General features: G+C 38.3%; 9 non-coding genes across 9 annotated transcripts; all 9 read right to left on the minus strand.

The window, feature by feature from the left end:
- Nucleotides 1-670: 670 nt before the first annotated feature.
- On the minus strand, nt 671-743 carry TRNAK-UUU (transfer RNA lysine (anticodon UUU)). Its single transcript has one exon. It is a non-coding gene; the product is annotated as a tRNA-Lys (tRNA).
- A 1,988-nt stretch (nt 744-2,731) lies between these two features.
- On the minus strand, nt 2,732-2,804 carry TRNAK-UUU (transfer RNA lysine (anticodon UUU)). Its single transcript has one exon. It is a non-coding gene; the product is annotated as a tRNA-Lys (tRNA).
- Nucleotides 2,805-4,221: 1,417 nt separating this feature from the next.
- On the minus strand, nt 4,222-4,294 carry TRNAK-UUU (transfer RNA lysine (anticodon UUU)). The gene has a single exon. It is a non-coding gene; the product is annotated as a tRNA-Lys (tRNA).
- Nucleotides 4,295-6,280: 1,986 nt separating this feature from the next.
- On the minus strand, nt 6,281-6,353 carry TRNAK-UUU (transfer RNA lysine (anticodon UUU)). Its single transcript has one exon. It is a non-coding gene; the product is annotated as a tRNA-Lys (tRNA).
- A 1,417-nt stretch (nt 6,354-7,770) lies between these two features.
- On the minus strand, nt 7,771-7,843 carry TRNAK-UUU (transfer RNA lysine (anticodon UUU)). Its single transcript has one exon. It is a non-coding gene; the product is annotated as a tRNA-Lys (tRNA).
- Nucleotides 7,844-9,830: 1,987 nt separating this feature from the next.
- TRNAK-UUU (transfer RNA lysine (anticodon UUU)) lies at nt 9,831-9,903 on the minus strand. The gene has a single exon. It is a non-coding gene; the product is annotated as a tRNA-Lys (tRNA).
- Nucleotides 9,904-11,319: 1,416 nt separating this feature from the next.
- Nucleotides 11,320-11,392, minus strand: TRNAK-UUU (transfer RNA lysine (anticodon UUU)). The gene has a single exon. It is a non-coding gene; the product is annotated as a tRNA-Lys (tRNA).
- A 1,982-nt stretch (nt 11,393-13,374) lies between these two features.
- TRNAK-UUU (transfer RNA lysine (anticodon UUU)) lies at nt 13,375-13,447 on the minus strand. Its single transcript has one exon. It is a non-coding gene; the product is annotated as a tRNA-Lys (tRNA).
- A 1,417-nt stretch (nt 13,448-14,864) lies between these two features.
- On the minus strand, nt 14,865-14,937 carry TRNAK-UUU (transfer RNA lysine (anticodon UUU)). The gene has a single exon. It is a non-coding gene; the product is annotated as a tRNA-Lys (tRNA).
- Between the last annotated feature and the right edge of the window lie 1,527 nt (nt 14,938-16,464).

Below are 16,464 nucleotides of genomic sequence, written 5' to 3' on the forward strand. Positions count from 1 at the left end.
CCTACACATTTACTGAGTGGTCTAGCTTATTATTTACACATTCTCCACGTTTCTCATACATCGGACAACACTTACATAACCAAGCATTTCGTCACTAACGGGTTAACTACTGCACACTGATTGTTCAGTGGGTACTTTCCTCTTAGTAAGGGTAGAGGAGACTCTTTAGCTATGGAAACCAGCTCTTCTGAGAGAAGGACACTCCAAAATCAAACCAAAGTTCTATAGTCTTGTGAACTGCCATAGCTTCGATACTAGGGTCTTCCACTGTCTTGGGTTAGAGTTCCCTTGGTTGAGTGTACACTAAAGCATGATATTCTATTTGTCTTCTTATTTAGTTCCCCAACTGGGCTATTTTCCCTGTTGGAGCCCTTGAGCTTATAGCCATTCAGTTTTTCCAACTTGGTTTGTAGCTTTTTTCCAACTTGGTTTGTAGCTTGTAAAGTATTAATAATAGTACTCCCAGAATATAAATTATCTCCAGTGGTTATTGGAGAAAATTTGATAACTCAAGGACATCACTTTCTTCTATAATTTTACAGGCATAACATGTTTAGATGTGTGCAGAAGGGAAAGCCCTCTCCTCTGTTACCTTCTGTCTGTGATGCTTAGTTGCTTTACTTCATTGAAATTCCTTTAGATAACAGATGACAAAGCTTGAAAATATATTCGCCCGGACAGGGACTTGAACCCTGGACCCTTAGGTTAAAAGCCTAATGCTCTACCGACTGAGCTATCCGGGCTAGATTAGTATAATAATGACAAGCTTTTTAAATGCCACTAATTTCATAATGAATCTTAAATGAATTTTTTTTCTCAAATAACTCCAGTTACTTCACTCCATTTTTGCCATACTTCCTTCACCCTCTATCTCACAGCTTTTTCAGTACCTCCACTTTCAATATTGATCCCAAGTAGCTGAACACATTGTTCTGTTTTAACACTGTACCATCTTCCACTTGAATCTTTATTTGATTAAAAAGCATTCAATAAGAATGAGGAGCTCCAAGGTAAACCAAGAGAAGCAGGAAATTGGAATTGAAACCAATATTGAAAGGGTTCTGGCTTGCCCAGAATCGATTGGTAGGGTGAGCAACAAGTAAACATTCATAAACAAAGAATAAAGCCCAGGATAGTCTCTAGATAGGGTCGCCATTTGTTGCAAACATGCAAATGTTGTCTTCCATACATAGTGTGAAACTAGTTACCTTACTAAGTCCAAATGTTGAAGAAATTTAGTTTCATTATAGAAATCCTTTGAAAAAATATGGATGCTGATGAGATGGTTGAATACGGGCCCTTTCCAATTCCCCATGAACTAGAATTTCTTTCCTCCATTGGCCTTTGCTGAAAGGGGAGTAAATTTGTAGGTAGTAGATTGGCCAAGAAGAGTGATTGGGTCCTATAACTGCCCAGATAATACTACATTGCATTCCTCTCTGGTTACTTCTCATTGTTCCTTTGCCTACATATACACCGAATGGTCTAGGCTATTTTTTTACATATTCTCCTCTTTCCTCGCACCTGATAAATCTTTGATAAACGAAAATTTCTTCCCTAAGGGATTAACGACTGTACTTGTACTTGTTTAGTGGCTACTTTCGTCTTAGTAAGAGTAGAAGAGACCCTTTAGCTATGGTAAGCAACCTTCTAGGAGAAGGACACTCCAAAATCAAACCAGTCCTTTAGTCTTGAGTAGAACCATAGATTCTGTACCATGGTCTTCCACTGTCTTGGGTTAGAGTTCTCTTGGTTGCGTGTACACTAAAGCACACTATTCTATTTGTTACCATATTATCTTTCTTCACTGGGCTATATTTCCTTGTTGGAGCCCTTGGGAATATAGCATCCTGCTTTTCCAACAAATGATGTACCTTAGTAAGAAATAATAATAATACCCCCAAATATAAATAATCTCCAGTGGTTATTGAAGGACATTTAATAACTCAAGGACATAATTTTCTTCCAGAATTTTCCGGGCATGATATGTTTAGATGTGTGTAGAAGGGAAGTTTCTACTCTGTTGCCTTCAGTCTGTAATGCTTAGTTGCTTTACTTCATGGCTTTACTGTTAGTAGTTTGGCCAAGGCACCATCCACCTGCTGATATACTATCCCTGGAGAGTTATTGGGTCCTTTGATTGGCCAGATAGAGTCTATATTGGATTCTTTTCTAGTTACGCCCTTATTTTTTTTTTTTTGCATACACATACACGAAATAATCTAGCCTATTCTTTACACATTCTCCTCTCTCCTCATACATCTGACAGCACTTACATAACCGGAAATTTCTTCACTAAGGGGTTAAATAGTGCATTGAACTTATTCAGTGGCTACTTTTCTCTTGGTAAGGGTAGAAGAGACTCGTTAGGTATGGTAAGCAGCTCTTCTAGGAGAGGGACACTCTAAAATCAAACCCCTGTTCTCTAGTCTTGGGTGGTAGTGCCATAGCTTCTGTACCATGGTCTTCTTGCACGAGTGTACACAAAAGCTATTTTCCCTTTTGGAACCCTTGGGCTTAAACCAATCCTGCTAGCCAGCCTCCAGTGGTTATTCAAGAACATTCAATAGCTCAAGGGTATAATTTTTGTTCTAGATTTTTCCAAGCATGTCATGTTTAGATGTGTGTAGGAAGGAAGGTTATCCTATATTAACCTCTGTCTGTGATGCTTAGTTTCTTTACTTCATTGAAATTCATTCAGATAACAAATGACAAAGCTTGAAAATATATTCGCCCGGACAGGGACTTGAACCCTGGACCCTTAGGTTAAAAGCCTAATGCTCTACCGACTGAGCTATCCGGGCTTGATTAATATGATAATGACAAGCTTTTTAAATGCCTCTATTTTCATTAGTAATCTTAAATGGCCTTTTTTTTCTACAATAACTCCAGCTGCTTCTCTCCATTTTGTCTATGCTTCTTTCACTTACTGTTCCAATGTTTTCTCAGTACCTCCCTCCTCTGTTGTTCTATATCCAAAGTAGTTAAACTCATTTTTCTGTTTTAGCACTGTACCATCTTCCACTTGAATGTATATTTGATGGAAAATGCATTTAAAAAGACTGAGGAGCTCAAATGCAAACCAAAAGAAGCTGGAAATTAGAATCGAAAGCAATAATGAAAGGGTTCTGACTTGCCCTGATTCTATTACTTTTGTGAACAACAAGAAAACATTCATCAACAGAGAATGTAACTCATAATTGTTTCCAGATAGGGTAGTCATTTGTTGCACACATAAATGATGTCTCCTATACAAATTGTGAAACTGGTTAGCTTACTATCTCCAAAAGTTGAAGAGGTTTCGTTTTGTTGGAGGAATCCTTTCAAAATATGAATGATGACGGAATGGTTGAATGGGGGCCTTTTCCAATTCTCCATGAACTAGAATTTCTTTCCTCCATCAGCACTTTCTGAGAGGGGAGAAAGTTTACTGGATGGTTAAGACACCAGCCACTTGGTGATATACTACCCCTAGAGAGTTATTGGGTCCTTTGACTGGCCAGATAGTTCTAAATTGGATCCCCAAAAGGTGAGGGCTCATTTTTCCTTTGCCTACACATTTACTGAGTGGTCTAGCTTATTATTTACACATTCTCCACGTTTCTCATACATCGGACAACACTTACATAACCAAGCATTTCGTCACTAACGGGTTAACTACTGCACACTGATTGTTCAGTGGGTACTTTCCTCTTAGTAAGGGTAGAGGAGACTCTTTAGCTATGGAAACCAGCTCTTCTGAGAGAAGGACACTCCAAAATCAAACCAAAGTTCTATAGTCTTGTGAACTGCCATAGCTTCGATACTAGGGTCTTCCACTGTCTTGGGTTAGAGTTCCCTTGGTTGAGTGTACACTAAAGCATGATATTCTATTTGTCTTCTTATTTAGTTCCCCAACTGGGCTATTTTCCCTGTTGGAGCCCTTGAGCTTATAGCCATTCAGTTTTTCCAACTTGGTTTGTAGCTTTTTTCCAACTTGGTTTGTAGCTTGTAAAGTATTAATAATAGTACTCCCAGAATATAAATTATCTCCAGTGGTTATTGGAGAAAATTTGATAACTCAAGGACATCACTTTCTTCTATAATTTTACAGGCATAACATGTTTAGATGTATGCAGAAGGGAAAGCCCTCTCCTCTGTTACCTTCTGTCTGTGATGCTTAGTTGCTTTACTTCATTGAAATTCCTTTAGATAACAGATGACAAAGCTTGAAAATATATTCACCCGGACAGGGACTTGAACCCTGGACCCTTAGGTTAAAAGCCTAATGCTCTACCGACTGAGCTATCCGGGCTAGATTAGTATAATAATGACAAGCTTTTTAAATGCCTCTAATTTCATAATGAATCTTAAATGAATTTTTTTTTCTCAAATAACTCGTTACTTCACTCCATTTTTGCCATACTTCCTTCACCCTCTATCTCACAGCTTTTTCAGTACCTCCACTTTCAATATTGATCCCAAGTAGCTGAACACATTGTTCTGTTTTAACACTGTACCATCTTCCACTTGAATCTTTATTTGATTAAAAAGCATTCAATAAGAATGAGGAGCTCCAAGGTAAACCAAGAGAAGCAGGAAATTGGAATTGAAACCAATATTGAAAGGGTTCTGGCTTGCCCAGAATCGATTGGTAGGGTGAGCAACAAGTAAACATTCATAAACAAAGAATAAAGCCCAGGATAGTCTCTAGATAGGGTCGCCATTTGTTGCAAACATGCAAATGTTGTCTTCCATACATAGTGTGAAACTAGTTACCTTACTAAGTCCAAATGTTGAAGAAATTTAGTTTCATTATAGAAATCCTTTGAAAAAATATGGATGCTGATGAGATGGTTGAATACGGGCCCTTTCCAATTCCCCATGAACTAGAATTTCTTTCCTCCATTGGCCTTTGCTGAAAGGGGAGTAAATTTGTAGGTAGTAGATTGGCCAAGAAGAGTGATTGGGTCCTATAACTGCCCAGATAATACTACATTGCATTCCTCTCTGGTTACTTCTCATTGTTCCTTTGCCTACATATACACCGAATGGTCTAGGCTATTTTTTACATATTCTCCTCTTTCCTCGCACCTGATAAATCTTTGATAAACGAAAATTTCTTCCCTAAGGGATTAACGACTGTACTTGTACTTGTTTAGTGGCTACTTTCGTCTTGGTAAGAGTAGAAGAGACCCTTTAGCTATGGTAAGCAACCTTCTAGGAGAAGGACACTCCAAAATCAAACCAGTCCTTTAGTCTTGAGTAGAACCATAGATTCTGTACCATGGTCTTCCACTGTCTTGGGTTAGAGTTCTCTTGGTTGCGTGTACACTAAAGCACACTATTCTATTTGTTACCATATTATCTTTCTTCACTGGGCTATATTTCCTTGTTGGAGCCCTTGGGAATATAGCATCCTGCTTTTCCAACAAATGATGTACCTTAGTAAGAAATAATAATAATACCCCTAAATATAAATAATCTCCAGTGGTTATTGAAGGACATTTAATAACTCAAGGACATAATTTTCTTCCAGAATTTTCCGGGCATGATATGTTTAGATGTGTGTAGAAGGGAAGTTTCTACTCTGTTGCCTTCAGTCTGTAATGCTTAGTTGCTTTACTTCATGGCTTTACTGTTAGTAGTTTGGCCAAGGCACCATCCACCTGCTGATATACTATCCCTGGAGAGTTATTGGGTCCTTTGATTGGCCAGATAGAGTCTATATTGGATTCTTTTCTAGTTACGCCCTTATTTTTTTTTTTTTGCATACACATACACGAAATAATCTAGCCTATTCTTTACACATTCTCCTCTCTCCTCATACATCTGACAGCACTTACATAACCGGAAATTTCTTCACTAAGGGGTTAAATAGTGCATTGAACTTATTCAGTGGCTACTTTTCTCTTGGTAAGGGTAGAAGAGACTCGTTAGGTATGGTAAGCAGCTCTTCTAGGAGAGGGACACTCTAAAATCAAACCCCTGTTCTCTAGTCTTGGGTGGTAGTGCCATAGCTTCTGTACCATGGTCTTCTTGCACGAGTGTACACAAAAGCTATTTTCCCTTTTGGAACCCTTGGGCTTAAACCAATCCTGCTAGCCAGCCTCCAGTGGTTATTCAAGAACATTCAATAGCTCAAGGGTATAATTTTTGTTCTAGATTTTTCCAAGCATGTCATGTTTAGATGTGTGTAGGAAGGAAGGTTATCCTATATTAACCTCTGTCTGTGATGCTTAGTTTCTTTACTTCATTGAAATTCATTCAGATAACAAATGACAAAGCTTGAAAATATATTCGCCCGGACAGGGACTTGAACCCTGGACCCTTAGGTTAAAAGCCTAATGCTCTACCGACTGAGCTATCCGGGCTTGATTAATATGATAATGACAAGCTTTTTAAATGCCTCTATTTTCATTAGTAATCTTAAATGGCCTTTTTTTTCTACAATAACTCCAGCTGCTTCTCTCCATTTTGTCTATGCTTCTTTCACTTACTGTTCCAATGTTTTCTCAGTACCTCCCTCCTCTGTTGTTCTATATCCAAAGTAGTTAAACTCATTTTTCTGTTTTAGCACTGTACCATCTTCCACTTGAATGTATATTTGATGGAAAATGCATTTAAAAAGACTGAGGAGCTCAAATGCAAACCAAAAGAAGCTGGAAATTAGAATCGAAAGCAATAATGAAAGGGTTCTGACTTGCCCTGATTCTATTACTTTTGTGAACAACAAGAAAACATTCATCAACAGAGAATGTAACTCATAATTGTTTCCAGATAGGGTAGTCATTTGTTGCACACATAAATGATGTCTCCTATACAAATTGTGAAACTGGTTAGCTTACTATCTCCAAAAGTTGAAGAGGTTTCGTTTTGTTGGAGGAATCCTTTCAAAATATGAATGATGACGGAATGGTTGAATGGGGGCCTTTTCCAATTCTCCATGAACTAGAATTTCTTTCCTCCATCAGCACTTTCTGAGAGGGGAGAAAGTTTACTGGATGGTTAAGACACCAGCCACTTGGTGATATACTACCCCTAGAGAGTTATTGGGTCCTTTGACTGGCCAGATAGTTCTAAATTGGATCCCCAAAAGGTGAGGGCTCATTTTTCCTTTGCCTACACATTTACTGAGTGGTCTAGCTTATTATTTACACATTCTCCACGTTTCTCATACATCGGACAACACTTACATAACCAAGCATTTCGTCACTAACGGGTTAACTACTGCACACTGATTGTTCAGTGGGTACTTTCCTCTTAGTAAGGGTAGAGGAGACTCTTTAGCTATGGAAACCAGCTCTTCTGAGAGAAGGACACTCCAAAATCAAACCAAAGTTCTATAGTCTTGTGAACTGCCATAGCTTCGATACTAGGGTCTTCCACTGTCTTGGGTTAGAGTTCCCTTGGTTGAGTGTACACTAAAGCATGATATTCTATTTGTATTCTTATTTAGTTCCCCAACTGGGCTATTTTCCCTGTTGGAGCCCTTGAGCTTATAGCCATTCAGTTTTTCCAACTTGGTTTGTAGCTTTTTTCCAACTTGGTTTGTAGCTTGTAAAGTATTAATAATAGTACTCCCAGAATATAAATTATCTCCAGTGGTTATTGGAGAAAATTTGATAACTCAAGGACATCACTTTCTTCTATAATTTTACAGGCATAACATGTTTAGATGTGTGCAGAAGGGAAAGCCCTCTCCTCTGTTACCTTCTGTCTGTGATGCTTAGTTGCTTTACTTCATTGAAATTCCTTTAGATAACAGATGACAAAGCTTGAAAATATATTCGCCCGGACAGGGACTTGAACCCTGGACCCTTAGGTTAAAAGCCTAATGCTCTACCGACTGAGCTATCCGGGCTAGATTAGTATAATAATGACAAGCTTTTTAAATGCCTCTAATTTCATAATGAATCTTAAATGAATTTTTTTTCTCAAATAACTCCAGTTACTTCACTCCATTTTTGCCATACTTCCTTCACCCTCTATCTCACAGCTTTTTCAGTACCTCCACTTTCAATATTGATCCCAAGTAGCTGAACACATTGTCCTGTTTTAACACTGTACCATCTTCCACTTGAATCTTTATTTGATTAAAAAGCATTCAATAAGAATGAGGAGCTCCAAGGTAAACCAAGAGAAGCAGGAAATTGGAATTGAAACCAATATTGAAAGGGTTCTGGCTTGCCCAGAATCGATTGGTAGGGTGAGCAACAAGTAAACATTCATAAACAAAGAATAAAGCCCAGGATAGTCTCTAGATAGGGTCGCCATTTGTTGCAAACATGCAAATGTTGTCTTCCATACATAGTGTGAAACTAGTTACCTTACTAAGTCCAAATGTTGAAGAAATTTAGTTTCATTATAGAAATCCTTTGAAAAAATATGGATGCTGATGAGATGGTTGAATACGGGCCCTTTCCAATTCCCCATGAACTAGAATTTCTTTCCTCCATTGGCCTTTGCTGAAAGGGGAGTAAATTTGTAGGTAGTAGATTGGCCAAGAAGAGTGATTGGGTCCTATAACTGCCCAGATAATACTACATTGCATTCCTCTCTGGTTACTTCTCATTGTTCCTTTGCCTACATATACACCGAATGGTCTAGGCTATTTTTTACATATTCTCCTCTTTCCTCGCACCTGATAAATCTTTGATAAACGAAAATTTCTTCCCTAGGGGATTAACGACTGTACTTGTACTTGTTTAGTGGCTACTTTCGTCTTAGTAAGAGTAGAAGAGACCCTTTAGCTATGGTAAGCAACCTTCTAGGAGAAGGACACTCCAAAATCAAACCAGTCCTTTAGTCTTGGAGTAGAACCATAGATTCTGTACCATGGTCTTCCACTGTCTTGGGTTAGAGTTCTCTTGGTTGCGTGTACACTAAAGCACACTATTCTATTTGTTACCATATTATCTTTCTTCACTGGGCTATATTTCCTTGTTGGAGCCCTTGGGAATATAGCATCCTGCTTTTCCAACAAATGATGTACCTTAGTAAGAAATAATAATAATACCCCCAAATATAAATAATCTCCAGTGGTTATTGAAGGACATTTGATAACTCAAGGACATAATTTTCTTCCAGAATTTTCCGGGCATGATATGTTTAGATGTGTGTAGAAGGGAAGTTTCTACTCTGTTGCCTTCAGTCTGTAATGCTTAGTTGCTTTACTTCATGGCTTTACTGTTAGTAGTTTGGCCAAGGCACCATCCACCTGCTGATATACTATCCCTGGAGAGTTATTGGGTCCTTTGATTGGCCAGATAGAGTCTATATTGGATTCTTTTCTAGTTACGCCCTTATTTTTTTTTTTTGCGTACACATACACGAAATAATCTAGCCTATTCTTTACACATTCTCCTCTCTCCTCATACATCTGACAGCACTTACATAACCGGAAATTTCTTCACTAAGGGGTTAAATAGTGCATTGAACTTATTCAGTGGCTACTTTTCTCTTGGTAAGGGTAGAAGAGACTCGTTAGGTATGGTAAGCAGCTCTTCTAGGAGAGGGACACTCTAAAATCAAACCCCTGTTCTTTAGTCTTGGGTGGTAGTGCCAAAGCTTCTGTACCATGGTCTTCTTGCACGAGTGTACACAAAAGCTATTTTCCCTTTTGGAACCCTTGGGCTTAAACCAATCCTGCTAGCCAGCCTCCAGTGGTTATTCAAGAACATTCAATAGCTCAAGGGTATAATTTTTGTTCTAGATTTTTCCAAGCATGTCATGTTTAGATGTGTGTAGGAAGGAAGGTTATCCTATATTAACCTCTGTCTGTGATGCTTAGTTTCTTTACTTCATTGAAATTCATTCAGATAACAAATGACAAAGCTTGAAAATATATTCGCCCGGACAGGGACTTGAACCCTGGACCCTTAGGTTAAAAGCCTAATGCTCTACCGACTGAGCTATTCGGGCTTGATTAATATGATAATGACAAGCTTTTTAAATGCCTCTATTTTCATTGGTAATCTTAAATGGCCTTTTTTTCTACAAAAACTCCAGCTGCTTCTCTCCATTTTGTCTATGCTTCTTTCACTTACTGTTCCAATGTTTTCTCAGTACCTCCCTCCTCTGTTGTTCTATATCCAAAGTAGTTAAACTCATTTTTCTGTTTTAGCACTGTACCATCTTCCACTTGAATGTATATTTGATGGAAAATGCATTTAAAAAGACTGAGGAGCTCAAATGCAAACCAAAAGAAGCTGGAAATTAGAATCGAAAGCAATAATGAAAGGGTTCTGACTTGTCCTGATTCTATTACTTTTGTGAACAACAAGAAAACATTCATCAACAGAGAATGTAACTCATAATTGTTTCCAGATAGGGTAGTCATTTGTTGCACACATAAATGCTGTCTCCTATACAAATTGTGAAACTGGTTAGCTTACTATCTCCAAAAGTTGAAGAGGTTTCGTTTTGTTGGAGGAATCCTTTAAAAATATGAATGATGACGGAATGGTTGAATGGGGGCCTTTTCCAATTCTCCATGAACTAGAATTTCTTTCCTCCATCAGCACTTTCTGAGAGGGGAGAAAGTTTACTGGATGGTTAAGACACCAGCCACTTGGTGATATACTACCCCTAGAGAGTTATTGGGTCCTTTGACTGGCCAGATAGTTTTAAATTGGATCCCCAAAAGGTGAGGGCTCATTTTTCCTTTGCCTACACATTTACTGAGTGGTCTAGCTTATTATTTACACATTCTCCACGTTTCTCATACATCGGACAACACTTACATAACCAAGCATTTCGTCACTAACGGGTTAACTACTGCACACTGATTGTTCAGTGGGTACTTTCCTCTTAGTAAGGGTAGAGGAGACTCTTTAGCTATGGAAACCAGCTCTTCTGAGAGAAGGACACTCCAAAATCAAACCAAAGTTCTATAGTCTTGTGAACTGCCATAGCTTCGATACTAGGGTCTTCCACTGTCTTGGGTTAGAGTTCCCTTGGTTGAGTGTACACTAAAGCATGATATTCTATTTGTCTTCTTATTTAGTTCCCCAACTGGGCTATTTTCCCTGTTGGAGCCCTTGAGCTTATAGCCATTCAGTTTTTCCAACTTGGTTTGTAGCTTTTTTCCAACTTGGTTTGTAGCTTGTAAAGTATTAATAATAGTACTCCCAGAATATAAATTATCTCCAGTGGTTATTGGAGAAAATTTGATAACTCAAGGACATCACTTTCTTCTATAATTTTACAGGCATAACATGTTTAGATGTGTGCAGAAGGGAAAGCCCTCTCCTCTGTTACCTTCTGTCTGTGATGCTTAGTTGCTTTACTTCATTGAAATTCCTTTAGATAACAGATGACAAAGCTTGAAAATATATTCGCCCGGACAGGGACTTGAACCCTGGACCCTTAGGTTAAAAGCCTAATGCTCTACCGACTGAGCTATCCGGGCTAGATTAGTATAATAATGACAAGCTTTTTAAATGCCACTAATTTCATAATGAATCTTAAATGAATTTTTTTTCTCAAATAACTCCAGTTACTTCACTCCATTTTTGCCATACTTCCTTCACCCTCTATCTCACAGCTTTTTCAGTACCTCCACTTTCAATATTGATCCCAAGTAGCTGAACACATTGTTCTGTTTTAACACTGTACCATCTTCCACTTGAATCTTTATTTGATTAAAAAGCATTCAATAAGAATGAGGAGCTCCAAGGTAAACCAAGAGAAGCAGGAAATTGGAATTGAAACCAATATTGAAAGGGTTCTGGCTTGCCCAGAATCGATTGGTAGGGTGAGCAACAAGTAAACATTCATAAACAAAGAATAAAGCCCAGGATAGTCTCTAGATAGGGTCGCCATTTGTTGCAAACATGCAAATGTTGTCTTCCATACATAGTGTGAAACTAGTTACCTTACTAAGTCCAAATGTTGAAGAAATTTAGTTTCATTATAGAAATCCTTTGAAAAAATATGGATGCTGATGAGATGGTTGAATACGGGCCCTTTCCAATTCCCCATGAACTAGAATTTCTTTCCTCCATTGGCCTTTGCTGAAAGGGGAGTAAATTTGTAGGTAGTAGATTGGCCAAGAAGAGTGATTGGGTCCTATAACTGCCCAGATAATACTACATTGCATTCCTCTCTGGTTACTTCTCATTGTTCCTTTGCCTACATATACACCGAATGGTCTAGGCTATTTTTTACATATTCTCCTCTTTCCTCGCACCTGATAAATCTTTGATAAACGAAAATTTCTTCCCTAAGGGATTAACGACTGTACTTGTACTTGTTTAGTGGCTACTTTCGTCTTGGTAAGAGTAGAAGAGACCCTTTAGCTATGGTAAGCAACCTTCTAGGAGAAGGACACTCCAAAATCAAACCAGTCCTTTAGTCTTGAGTAGAACCATAGATTCTGTACCATGGTCTTCCACTGTCTTGGGTTAGAGTTCTCTTGGTTGCGTGTACACTAAAGCACACTATTCTATTTGTTACCATATTATCTTTCTTCACTGGGCTATATTTCCTTGTTGGAGCCCTTGGGAATATAGCATCCTGCTTTTCCAACAAATGATGTACCTTAGTAAGAAATAATAATAATACCCCCAAATATAAATAATCTCCAGTGGTTATTGAAGGACATTTGATAACTCAAGGACATAATTTTCTTCCAGAATTTTCCGGGCATGATATGTTTAGATGTGTGTAGAAGGGAAGTTTCTACTCTGTTGCCTTCAGTCTGTAATGCTTAGTTGCTTTACTTCATGGCTTTACTGTTAGTAGTTTGGCCAAGGCACCATCCACCTGCTGATATACTATCCCTGGAGAGTTATTGGGTCCTTTGATTGGCCAGATAGAGTCTATATTGGATTCTTTTCTAGTTACGCCCTTATTTTTTTTTTGCGTACACATACACGAAATAATCTAGCCTATTCTTTACACATTCTCCTCTCTCCTCATACATCTGACAGCACTTACATAACCGGAAATTTCTTCACTAAGGGGTTAAATAGTGCATTGAACTTATTCAGTGGCTACTTTTCTCTTGGTAAGGGTAGAAGAGACTCGTTAGGTATGGTAAGCAGCTCTTCTAGGAGAGGGACACTCTAAAATCAAACCCCTGTTCTCTAGTCTTGGGTGGTAGTGCCATAGCTTCTGTACCATGGTCTTCTTGCACGAGTGTACACAAAAGCTATTTTCCCTTTTGGAACCCTTGGGCTTAAACCAATCCTGCTAGCCAGCCTCCAGTGGTTATTCAAGAACATTCAATAGCTCAAGGGTATAATTTTTGTTCTAGATTTTTCCAAGCATGTCATGTTTAGATGTGTGTAGGAAGGAAGGTTATCCTATATTAACCTGTCTGTGATGCTTAATTTCTTTACTTCATTGAAATTCATTCAGATAACAAATGACAAAGCTTGAAAATATATTCGCCCGGACAGGGACTTGAACCCTGGACCCTTAGGTTAAAAGCCTAATGCTCTACCGACTGAGCTATCCGGGCTTGATTAATATGATAATGACAAGCTTTTTAAATGCCTCTATTTTCATTAGTAATCTTAAATGGCCTTTTTTTTCTACAATAACTCCAGCTGCTTCTCTCCATTTTGTCTATGCTTCTTTCACTTACTGTTCCAATGTTTTCTCAGTACCTCCCTCCTCTGTTGTTCTATATCCAAAGTAGTTAAACTCCTTTTTCTGTTTTAGCACTGTACCATCTTCCACTTGAATGTATATTTGATGGAAAATGCATTTAAAAAGACAGAGGAGCTCAAATGCAAACCAAAAGAAGCTGGAAATTAGAATCGAAAGCAATAATGAAAGGGTTCTGACTTGCCCTGATTCTATTACTTTTGTGAACAACAAGAAAACATTCATCAACAGAGAATGTAACTCATAATTGTTTCCAGATAGGGTAGTCATTTGTTGCACACATAAATGCTGTCTCCTATACAAATTGTGAAACTGGTTAGCTTACTATCTCCAAAAGTTGAAGAGGTTTCGTTTTGTTGGAGGAATCCTTTAAAAATATGAATGATGACGGAATGGTTGAATGGTGGCCTTTTCCAATTCTCCATGAACTAGAATTTCTTTCCTCCATCAGTACTTTCTGAAAGAGGAGAAAGTTTACTGGATGGTTAAGACACCAGCCACTTGGTGATATACTACTCCTAGAGAGTTATTGGGTCCTTTGACTGGCCAGATAGTTCTAAATTGGATCCCCAAAAGGTGAGGGCTCATTTTTCCTTTGCCTACACATTTACTGAGTGGTCTAGCTTATTATTTACACATTCTCCACGTTTCTCATACATCGGACAACACTTACATAACCAAGCATTTCGTCACTAACGGGTTAACTACTGCACACTGATTGTTCAGTGGGTACTTTCCTCTTAGTAAGGGTAGAAGAGACTCTTTAGCTATGGAAACCAGCTCTTCTGAGAGAAGGACACTCCAAAATCAAACCAAAGTTCTATAGTCTTGAGAACTGCCATAGCTTCGATACTAGGGTCTTCCACTGTCTTGGGTTAGAGTTCCCTTGGTTGAGTGTACACTAAAGCATGATATTCTATTTGTCTTCTTATTTAGTTCCCCAACTGGGCTATTTTCCCTGTTGGAGCCCTTGAGCTTATAGCCATTCAGTTTTTCCAACTTGGTTTGTAGCTTTTTTCCAACTTGGTTTGTAGCTTGTAAAGTATTAATAATAGTACTCCCAGAATATAAATTATCTCCAGTGGTTATTGGAGAAAATTTGATAACTCAAGGACATCACTTTCTTCTATAATTTTACAGGCATAACATGTTTAGATGTGTGCAGAAGGGAAAGCCCTCTCCTCTGTTACCTTCTGTCTGTGATGCTTAGTTGCTTTACTTCATTGAAATTCCTTTAGATAACAGATGACAAAGCTTGAAAATATATTCGCCCGGACAGGGACTTGAACCCTGGACCCTTAGGTTAAAAGCCTAATGCTCTACCGACTGAGCTATCCGGGCTAGATTAGTATAATAATGACAAGCTTTTTAAATGCCTCTAATTTCATAATGAATCTTAAATGAATTTTTTTTCTCAAATAACTCCAGTTACTTCACTCCATTTTTGCCATACTTCCTTCACCCTCTATCTCACAGCTTTTTCAGTACCTCCACTTTCAATATTGATCCCAAGTAGCTGAACACATTGTCCTGTTTTAACACTGTACCATCTTCCACTTGAATCTTTATTTGATTAAAAAGCATTCAATAAGAATGAGGAGCTCCAAGGTAAACCAAGAGAAGCAGGAAATTGGAATTGAAACCAATATTGAAAGGGTTCTGGCTTGCCCAGAATCGATTGGTAGGGTGAGCAACAAGTAAACATTCATAAACAAAGAATAAAGCCCAGGATAGTCTCTAGATAGGGTCGCCATTTGTTGCAAACATGCAAATGTTGTCTTCCATACATAGTGTGAAACTAGTTACCTTACTAAGTCCAAATGTTGAAGAAATTTAGTTTCATTATAGAAATCCTTTGAAAAAATATGGATGCTGATGAGATGGTTGAATACGGGCCCTTTCCAATTCCCCATGAACTAGAATTTCTTTCCTCCATTGGCCTTTGCTGAAAGGGGAGTAAATTTGTAGGTAGTAGATTGGCCAAGAAGAGTGATTGGGTCCTATAACTGCCCAGATAATACTACATTGCATTCCTCTCTGGTTACTTCTCATTGTTCCTTTGCCTACATATACACCGAATGGTCTAGGCTATTTTTTACATATTCTCCTCTTTCCTCGCACCTGATAAATCTTTGATAAACGAAAATTTCTTCCCTAAGGGATTAACGACTGTACTTGTACTTGTTTAGTGGCTACTTTCGTCTTAGTAAGAGTAGAAGAGACCCTTTAGCTATGGTAAGCAACCTTCTAGGAGAAGGACACTCCAAAATCAAACCAGTCCTTTAGTCTTGAGTAGAACCATAGATTCTGTACCATGGTCTTCCACTGTCTTGGGTTAGAGTTCTCTTGGTTGCGTGTACACTAAAGCACACTATTCTATTTGTTACCATATTATCTTTCTTCACTGGGCTATATTTCCTTGTTGGAGCCCTTGGGAATATAGCATCCTGCTTTTCCAACAAATGATGTACCTTAGTAAGAAATAATAATAATACCCCTAAATATAAATAATCTCCAGTGGTTATTGAAGGACATTTGATAACTCAAGGACATAATTTTCTTCCAGAATTTTCTGGGCATGATATGTTTAGATGTGTGTAGAAGGGAAGTTTCTACTCTGTTGCCTTCAGTCTGTAATGCTTAGTTGCTTTACTTCATGGCTTTACTGTTAGTAGTTTGACCAAGGCACCATCCACCTGCTGATATACTATCCCTGGAGAGTTATTGGGTCCTTTGATTGGCCAGATAGAGTCTATATTGGATTCTTTTCTAGTTACGCCCTTATTTTTTTTTTTTTGCGTACACATACACGAAATAATCTAGCCTATTCTTTACACATTCTCCTCTCTCCTCATACATCTGACAGCA

The sequence above is a fragment of the Palaemon carinicauda genome, chromosome 11, assembly GCF_036898095.1.
Source record: "Palaemon carinicauda isolate YSFRI2023 chromosome 11, ASM3689809v2, whole genome shotgun sequence".
Taxonomy (NCBI): domain Eukaryota; kingdom Metazoa; phylum Arthropoda; class Malacostraca; order Decapoda; family Palaemonidae; genus Palaemon; species Palaemon carinicauda.